The sequence below is a fragment of the Rutidosis leptorrhynchoides genome, chromosome 5, assembly GCF_046630445.1.
Source record: "Rutidosis leptorrhynchoides isolate AG116_Rl617_1_P2 chromosome 5, CSIRO_AGI_Rlap_v1, whole genome shotgun sequence".
NCBI lineage: Eukaryota > Viridiplantae > Streptophyta > Magnoliopsida > Asterales > Asteraceae > Rutidosis > Rutidosis leptorrhynchoides.
In genome coordinates, this window is record NC_092337.1 from 447,169,196 (window position 1) to 447,179,892 (window position 10,697).

The following is a 10,697-nucleotide window of genomic DNA, read 5'->3' on the forward strand; positions in this document are numbered from 1 at the left end:
AACAAATTTTGATTTGTCAAATTACCAGAATACCCTGGAAAGATAGAACTATCAAGATGATATGTTTCTAATATGTTTGAAGATTGAATAAAATGTAAGAGCCGTGTAGCATGGCACATGATGATGGTACTGTGAATCATCACATTCCATTAGAAACTCAACATGACTTACTGTAATATAATGAAGTTGATCAAGTTTCATTATATTATACTAATTCATGCATCAGTTCCCAACACTACTTCAAAACATTCTTATTTTAAACTCGAAGATTTTAGAACTTAGAAACTAACACAGTTTCTTTTGCAGATATTACGGAGTGATAAATGATTTCAGATAAGGATAGTTGTGAAAATATCTCCAACAATATGGAGAATATGTATAACGGAAGATATGAAGATATCTTATAATATCTGAGATAAGATATTGATGAAGAATATCATCTGGAAAGGTTTAGGATAAGGAGTAGGGTTCTTACTAACAATTTCAGTAGACACTAAATCATTTGAATCCTTTGAAGTCGGGTTTAGTTCTCATGATTTGTCCACGGTTTCCTTCATACTTTGCTCAATCCGTTTTTCAGTTTTAACCCTTCTATTTTTCTGAGCTTTTCCAACATACTTTACTTCATCGTAAACTTTTGACTGTTAAAGTTGTTTACGGTTTTTGCTGCTTCATCAGCATTTCAAGAACTACTTCATAGTCCAGGGTGTTTTTCAGAAACTCCACATTCAAAATATGTAACTATTAGGGTTAGACGTTGTAGGTATGACGGGAGAATTTCTACGAGATTTTCAAAATACTGATTGCGGATTTTGCCAAAAAGATAAAAGGTTCTCCGGTAATGACGGCGAAAGGACAAGGTATAAATATCGAGGTTATAATAGGAGTAGTCTCACTGAGAAATCGAAGTTAACTTGCTGAAGCTGTGACAAAATTAACCACCTTGAAAAGGAATCGTAAGATTGTTTTTGCTAATAGATGATAAAGGATTCAACACATGTACGTGTTAAACTATGAATTTGGGTTCAAGAGTTTTTCAGATGCATAAATATATGCAAAGATCTTTTCTTCCATAGATGAGGTGCGGTTGGTTCAATTTCTCGATTGAGGTGTCTTCAAGAATCATGAAAAGATTTGAACGCGAATTGTAATTGTCGAGGTACAAATGAGGTTTAAGGTGAAATCAAGTGGCAAGCTTGAAGAATTGTTTAGTTTCATATGTTTTAATCAATATTTTAATTCATTTTAATTGTCCAAAGTTAGCAGTCCAATAGTCCGATTGTCCAATGGTCCAATAAGTTCATATATAAATTAAATATATAATATTCGAATTAATTAATACGTATCGTGACCCGTGTACCGGTCTCAGTATTGATCACAACTCAAACCATATATATATTTTGGAATCAACTCCAACCCTGTATAGCCAACTCCAACATTCACATATAGAGTGTCTATGGTTGTTCCGAAATATATATATAGATGGGTCGATATGATAGGTCGAAACCTTGTATACGTGTCCCGTTATTTAAAGTGCGTAAAAGTAAATAACAGAAATTAAATGACAATAAATAAAATGTAATACGGAATTAACAGTTAGCTGGGAACAGTTAGCTAGGAACAGTTAGCGTGGATTCCTAACAGAATTTCTCATAATTAATTTGTTTGTTTCTAACACTTTTTATTTTGTCCAATGTTTTCTTCATTATGCCACTTGTTAGATTCTGATAGATAAAAATCCAAATATGAAATTTGAATAAAAATGGTTATTCGGTGGTGAACAGACACGAATATCGGTGGTTGTAAGTAGAATAGCAAATGACCGTTGAATCAGATTCGAAGAATATACACTGTAACTTATTAATGTGAGATCTAAATATTCCTCGGGTACTACCTACCCGTTAAAATATTTTCATCATTAACAGTTTGTACGAAAGAATTTTTAATTACAATCTTTATGAAAATATACTTGTATATATATTTTCTTCAGATGTAATCATGGATCTAATGAGTCAATAAGATATTAAATTTTTTTGATTTATCGTTAATACTTGATTACATGATCTCTAAAACATTAAAGATTACATAATTACCATGTCGAACGAAGATAAATGAGATAGAACGATAAGTAAAGCGAAGATAATCGATATAGAATGATATGTAAAACGAAGATCATACTCGAAGTACAGATAGTGATATTGAGGTGTGTGATGTTGATATCCGAGGTACAAATTGTGATGTTGAGGTTTACGACGCGGTTGTGGTTGAGGGTGATATGGGTACTGTCGGTGTTGATGATGGTGGTACGGATTATGCTGCTGGTGCTGCTGCTGGTGTTTGTAACCTTCGCACCATATTCTCCAAAGCCGTCACGCGAGCGCGAAGTTCGTTAACTTCTGCTAGTACACCGGGATGATTGGTGGTTGGAGTGAGCGAATCAACAAGATCTGAAATATGGGATAGTATATAATCATGACGAGATACTCTAGAAATGAGAGAGAAAATGGTTTCTCGAACAGGTTCGCCGGTAAGTGCTTCAGTTCATCGCCAAGAGGGCAATTTGGTGGATGGAAGGGATCACCCTCTTCATGTCTCCAGTGACTTAGTATATTACGAACCCACCCCCAATTCATCCAGAATAGATGATGGGAGATTGGTTGATCCATTCCGATGATGCTGCCTTCGGAGCTTGAATGAAAATCCATATCGGCATAGCTGTCATAATCTGAGGAATTCGAACTAGATGCGGAATCCATCTTGTATAATCGGAAAAATGAATTTTTGGTATGAAATAGATTATAGAAGTTAGATTTGGTACTCTTCTATACATACTTTACATATGTATATATAATACCAAAATCCCGTAAATTACGGAGAATCTTTGAAAAGATGTCAACTAAAGTCCAAAGTAACAGATATGTTAAGATATGAATTTTGTCTATACACTATCGATGCACTAAATGCAGTAAGACGTGTCTAGACTTATGAATGATAAGCAGGCAATTCCCTAAGGATAATAAGCAAATAATTTACGACTAGAAATGATAAGCAAAACTTTTGACATGCAGGCACGGTCGAAGTCCAGACTCATTAATGTATCCTAACAGCTACTAGTTAGACACACTAATGCAAGACCTGGTTCACTAAGACCACCGCTCTGATACCACCTGTAACGACCCGTCCTTATCCCCTGGACGAAATCAACAACTTCTGGTTCCATTGCGATGATCGACCCCAAGTAATGTTCTTAAATTGAGCAAATGCACAGCGGAAGACTTAATTCGTACCTGAGAATAAACATGCTTTAAAATGTCAACATAAAGTTGGTGAGATATATAGGTTTGATGCTAGCAGTATTATAACTATGGACCACAAGATTTCATGTTTATACATAATACACTCCTCGTGTATGAAAAGTCGTTGAGCACTTGGTAACCATACTTAACATTTAAATCACAGCAGCATATTCTTAAATAAACCCTACACCGTACCAAGTGTAGTAACGAAACGAAGTACTGTGCAACCGTTAAATGCTGGTCGTCCAGCCCGGTTGGGGATGTCAGCCCGATAGATCTATCAACAGGATTCGCGTTTACGCTCCTCACGTAATTTGCAGTTACCAAGTATAAAGAGATATGCCATGGTACAACTCAACCGAGAATTTAGTTTTATCACTTGTGTCCATAACGTAAATCATTTATAAAAACAGCGCATGTATTCTCAGCCCAAAAATATTTAGAGTTTAAAAGGGACTATATACTCACCTAATGTATTTTGTAGTAAAAATACATATAACATCATTGAACAATTGTAAGGTTGGCCTTGGATTCACGAACCTATATTAATTGTATATATATCAAATAATATTAACACATAATAATATTTAAACAAGTTTACATATATGTATATATATATATATATACCTCATGATATCGATAGTATTATAATAATAAAATGATAATTTGAACAAAAATAATACTTTTAATGATAATTTGTAGTTTTTAAATAAATAATAAGTTTAATAATAATAATATTAGTGAAAATATTAATTTTGATAATAATACTTAGTACTTAATAATAATAATAATAATAATAATAATAATAATAATAATAATAATAGCAATAATAATAATAATAATAATAATAATAATAATAATAATAATAATAATAATAATAATAGCAATAATAATAATAATAATAATAATAATAAAAATACTTATTTTGGTAATAATAACAATAATAATATTTATGATAATAGTAATAAAAGTAAAAAAAATAAAAATAAAAAAAAATAATGATGTTGGAATTACTACCTTTGAAGAATAAGTTTCCAAAATAAAAATGAAGATGCCCAGACTCGAACCCATGACCTCTCACCTAACGACACCAACCTCTAACCATCTATTCTTCTTCACCCGTTCTGGTTTCATCTTACACGTTTAATTCTTAACCACTATCTGTTTATCAATTTCCACAACATGGCAGCCCGTAACTCGTCCAAGAAGCAGTACATAGTCGAATAGCCCAATAGTTTCATTTATTAAAAATAAAACACCATGGCCTAGTATCGAACCTAGGACCTCTTGGTAATACACACACACGACAAACCATTGCACTGTTTCTTATTATCTGTTTAATAAGAACAAATTAATTCTATTAAACCCTTTTCTGACTGTCTTTTTCTTAATCATTTACTAAATCATCATTACCCTAATCCTCTCTATACCAAATTATCGAATTACCATCCTTGCAAACCTATTTATCTTCGTCTTTATCATAATTACATCATCACTATCATACCATCATCATAACTTAATCATCATCATCGTTATTACATCATCACCATCATCGTTACCCTAATTAAATCATCATTATCCTAATCACTTTCATAATCATAATCTTAATCATATCATCACCCTCATTATTTTCGTTCATAACCGTCATTATTTCCTCCTAATCATCTCGGTATTCCTGAGCCTTATATAAATAATTATATTGTTGTGATTGTTTGGGAACATAACACACGCATCACCAGCATCATACTATAATTTCATCATTTGGGTTACTAACCTCTCGGTCCATGTTTAAAGCAAAACATAAGTTCAACAACTATCAAGTCTTACGGCCCACAAGGAAATTCGAAGCCCAACAATAGGTAAAGTGTAAACGTATGGCTGCCAAAACTAAAACTCTACAGCAAAAGGGGATATCAGCATGTGAAAGAAAATAAGTGGGGTTGTTTGATTGATACATGTTGGCCACAAAGAAGAAAACTCCAAAGTAGTTTCGGTGGTGATAATTGTGGTGGGGTTCTCATTCATTTTTTTTTTTAAACCGACTATATATAATCATGTATTAGGTGCAGTTTATAATTTGATAACACATAATAATGTCATCTCATGGTCATCGTTTCATCATCATCTCTATCATAAGAGACGGCTCACCAGAATTTTGATCGACATAGTTGGAAGTAGAAACAGGTAGCAGCAGAAATTACGGTTACATGGGTCTTTCATGGTGGCGTGTGGTTATGATTATGTCCAATGAAGGTGGCTAATGATCGAGTAGTGGGTTTTGTTTCAAACATATAGAAAAGGAGAAGGATGATGGTTTACGTTGGTTGAGATGGTTGTCGTGATTGAAGTGTTGGTCCACGATGGTGGGGTGATGGTGGTTTATAAGGTTCACAAAGAAGAATTGTAGAGAGAGATGGTGGTGGTGTAAACCGTGGGTAGTGGTGATCTTGTGGTGGTTGGGTGGCGATGGTTGATGATGGTTGTGCTCACGGTAGTGACGAATCATGGTGGGTTCAAGGTGGTTCCCGGTTACATAGTGGTGGTGCAAGGTTTATCACAGAAAAAGATAACAGGTGCAACTCGTGGTGATGGTTTATTGTGGTGGTTCTTGATGTGTAAGGGTGATAGTTCTCAAAGAAGGAAGAAACTTAACTAGGTGATTTGTTGTAAATTGTTGATCGAGTTTTATAGCGTAAAAGAGTCGACAGATTCATTCAAATCAGAAACAGAAACTTTATATATAAGTACAAATAAATTGGTTCAGTTTTTCTTTGATTTGTACTATGAAATAAACAAAGAATCAATTATCTACAGTTTTTGATAAGGATTGAAAATAGTTTACTAATATCTTGTATTCATGTTTATTTATGTTTATATAATTAACCGTAAATTTGTATGGGTGTATATATATACTTATATATTAAATTTATATAAAGAAACATAATAATGTTTATTATACAAATATTAATATCTATTATTAGTGAAACAAATAATCATACAAGAAATAATAATTCTTGGTATCTAATATTAATACCAATAATAATACAATATCAATATCAAGTATATTGATAATTGTTAATAAAAATTTTAATAATGATATTGATAATAATAATAATAAGTAACAATAATAATAAAGAAGATATTAATAATATTATTAATGATAATAATAATACTATACTAATGATAATAATGTTTACATTATTATTGATATTGATAGTAATACTATTAGTAATAATAATATAACAATTTATTTATATATAAATTTATTTATAAACAATTATTCGTGAATCGTCGGGTATGGTCAAAAGGGTAATTAATTATCCGAATATAGATTTTAGACTTCCTAGACTCAACATTAAGGTTTTTGCTTATCGTGTCGGAAACATATAGAGATTAGAGTTTAAATTCGGTCGGAAATTTCCGGGTCGTTACAGAAACCATCAGGTCTACTACAACAACCTGAAATCCCGGAATGGAAATGGAAAAACATTACCATGGATTTCATTACTAAATTGCCAAGGACTGCAAGTGGTTATGATACTATTTGGGTAATAGTTGATCGTCTCACCAAGTCAGCACACTTCCTGCCAATAAGAGAAGATGACAAGATGGAGAAGTTAGCACGACTGTATTTGAAGGAAGTTGTCTCCAGACATGGAATACCAATCTCTATTATCTCTGATAGGGATGGCAGATTTATTTCAAGATTCTGGCAGACATCACAGCAAGCATTGGGAACTCGTCTAGACATGAGTACTGCCTATCATCCCAAACCGATGGGCAGAGCGAAAGGACGATACAAATGCTTGAAGACATGCTACGAGCTTGTGTTATTGATTTCGGAAACAGTTGGGATCGACATCTACCGTTAGCAGAATTTTCCTACAACAACAACTACCATTCAAGCATTGAGATGACACCGTTTGAAGCACTTTATGGTAGAAAGTGCAGGTCTCCGATTTGTTGGAGTGAAGTGGGGGATAGACAGATTACGGGTCCGGAGATAATACAAGAAACTACCGAGAAAATCATCCAAATTCAACAAAGATTGAAAACCGCCCAGAGTCGATAAAAGAGCTACGCGGACAGTAAAAGAAAAGATATAGAGTTTGAAATTGGAGAAATGGTCATGCTTAAGGTTTCACCTTGGAAAGGTATTGTTCGATTTGGTAAACGGGGGAAACTAAATCCAAGGTACATTGGACCATTCAAGATTATAGATCGTGTCGGACCAGTAGCTTACCAACTGGAGCTACCTCAACAACTCGCGGCTGTACATAACACTTTCCACGTCTCAAATTTGAAGAAATGTTTTGCTAAAGAAGATCTCACTATTCCGTTGGACGAAATCAAAATCAATGAAAAACTTCAATTCATTGAAGAACCCGTCGAAATAATGGATCGTGAGGTTAAGAGACTTAAACAAAACAAGATACCGATTGTTAAGGTTCGATGGAATGCTCGAAGAGGACCCGAGTTCACCTGGGAGCGTGAAGATCAGATGAAGAAGAAATACTCGCATTTATTTCCAGAAGATACGTCAACACCTCCAACTGCTTAAAATTTCGGGACGAAATTTATTTAACGGGTAGGTACTGTAGTAACCCGAACTTTTCCATGTTTATATATATATTAAATGAAATTTTTATTTACATGATTAAGTGTTTCCAACATGTTAAGCAATCAAACTTGTTAAGACTTGATTAATTGAAATAGGTTTCATATAGACAATTGACCACCCAAGTTGATCGGTGATTCACGAACGTTAAAACTTGTAAAAACTATACGATGACATATATATTTTTATATATATAGTTAACATAATTTTATTATAAGTATGTATCTCATTAGGTATTTTAACAATGAGTTATATACATAAAAATGAGACTATTAATTTAAGAAACTCGAAAACGATATATATAACGATTATCGTTATAGCAACGTCTTACTAGGTACATATGAATCATATTAAGATATTGATACACTTGGTTAATTATGTTAAATGATAAGTAAATATATTATTAAGTGTATTAACAATGAAATACATATGTAAAAATAAGACTACTAACTTAATGATTTCGAAACGAGACATATATGTAACGATTATCGTTGTAACGACATTTAACTGTATATATATCATACTAAGATATATTATATATCATAATATCATGATAATATAACAATTTAACATATCATTTGTTATAATAAATAATGGGTTAACAACATTCAACAAGATCGTTAACCTAAAGGTTTCAAAACAACGTTTACATGTAACGACTAACGATGACTTAACGACTCAGTTAAAATGTATATACATGTAGTGTTTTAATATGTATTCATACACTTTTGAAAGACTTCAAGACACTTATCAAAATACTTCTACTTAACAAAAATTCTTACAATTACATCCTCGTTCAGTTTCATCAACAATTCTACTCGTATGCACCCGTATTCGTACTCGTACAATACACAGCTTTTAGATGTATGTACTAGTGGTATATACACTCCAATGATCAGCTCTTAGCAGCCCATGTGAGTCACCTAACACATGTGGGAGCCATCATTTGGCAACTAGCATGAAATATCTCATAAAATTACAAAAATATGAGTAATCATTCATGACTTATTTACATGAAAACAAAATTACATATCCTTTATATCTAATTCATACACCAACGACCAAAAACACCTACAAACACTTTAATTCTTCAATTTTCTTCATCTAATTGATCTCTCTCAAGTTCTATCTTCAAGTTCCAAGTATTCTTCATAAATTCCAAAAGTTCTAGTTTCATAAAATCAAGAATACTTTCAAGATTGCAAGTTTACTTCCAAGTTTTCTAAATCCATTCCAAATAATCATCCAAGATCAAGAAACCTTTGTTACTTACAGTAGGTTATCTTTCTAATACAAGGTAATAATCACATTCAAACTTTAATTCAATTTCTATAACTATAACAATCTTATTTCGAGTGGAAATCTTACTTGAAATTGTTTTCGTGTCATGATTCTGCTTCAAGAACTTTCAAGCCATCCAAGGATCCTTTGAAGCAAGATCTATTTTTCTCATTTCCAGTAGGTTTATCCAAGGAACTTAAGGTAGTAATGATGTTCATAACATCATTCAATTCATACATATAAAGCTATCTTATTCGAAGGTTTAAACTTGTAATCACTAAAACATAGTTTAGTTAATTCTAAACTTGTTCGCAAATAAAAGTTAATCCTTCTAACTTGACTTTTAAAATCAACTAAACACATGTTCTATATCTATATGATATGCTAACTTAATGATTTAAAACCTGGAAACACGAAAAACACCGTAAAACCGGATTTATGCCGTCGTAGTAACACCGCGGGCTGTTTTGGGTTAGTTAATTAAAAACTATGATAAACTTTGATTTAAAAGTTGTTATTCTGGGAAAATGATTTTTATTATTAACATGAAACTATATCCAAAAATTATGGTTAAACTCAAAGTGGAAGTATGTTTTCTAAAATGGTCATCTAGACGCCGTTCTTTCGACTGAAATGACTACCTTTACAAAAACGACTTGTAACTTATTTTTCTGACTATAAACCTATACTTTTTCTGTTTAGATTCATAAAATAGAGTTCATGTGACGACCCGGAAATTTCCGACCAAATTTAAACTTTAATCTTTATATTATTCAGACACGATAAGCAAAGTTTGTTAAGTTAAATCTCAAGAATTTTAAACTGTGTTCATACATTCATTATAACCTCGACCAAATTCCGACGATTCACGAACCGTTATATATAAATAGATATGTATATGTATATATATATATTATAACTTGAAAATATTAATAAAGTATTAAACGTATAATACTTTACACGAACGTATTTGTTTCAATATGATTTTCGATGAAAAAAATATATATTAAATGATTGAATTATCAGAAACATTGAATTATGATTACAGGTCTCTGTTGAGAGGTCCACTATGATTTGAGAAAATCTATTCCTCTTAACGATATTCAGAATAATTTGTAAAGCTATTTATAAATAAAAACAAAAAGTGTCATTTACGAAAGTTAGACAAAAGTTAGTGGAGAATTGGTTTCCATAATATTCTATTAATCTATTTTCAAACGTATAAAGACGTTTTCAGTTTAAAAAGAACTTTATTATTAAAACGTATATAACTTTTATAAATATCTAGAATCACTTTTGACAACTCATTACTTAACCAGTATAATAAATATAATGATATTTATATTTTATTTCATTAAATATATATAACGATTTAAATTAATATTATATATATTTATACGCGTATTATACATACATAGTTTTTTATACTTTTACTATACTTTAACTTTACCTTTACTTTCCTTTTACTTTACTTTAACTTTAATAATTCATACTTTAATAAT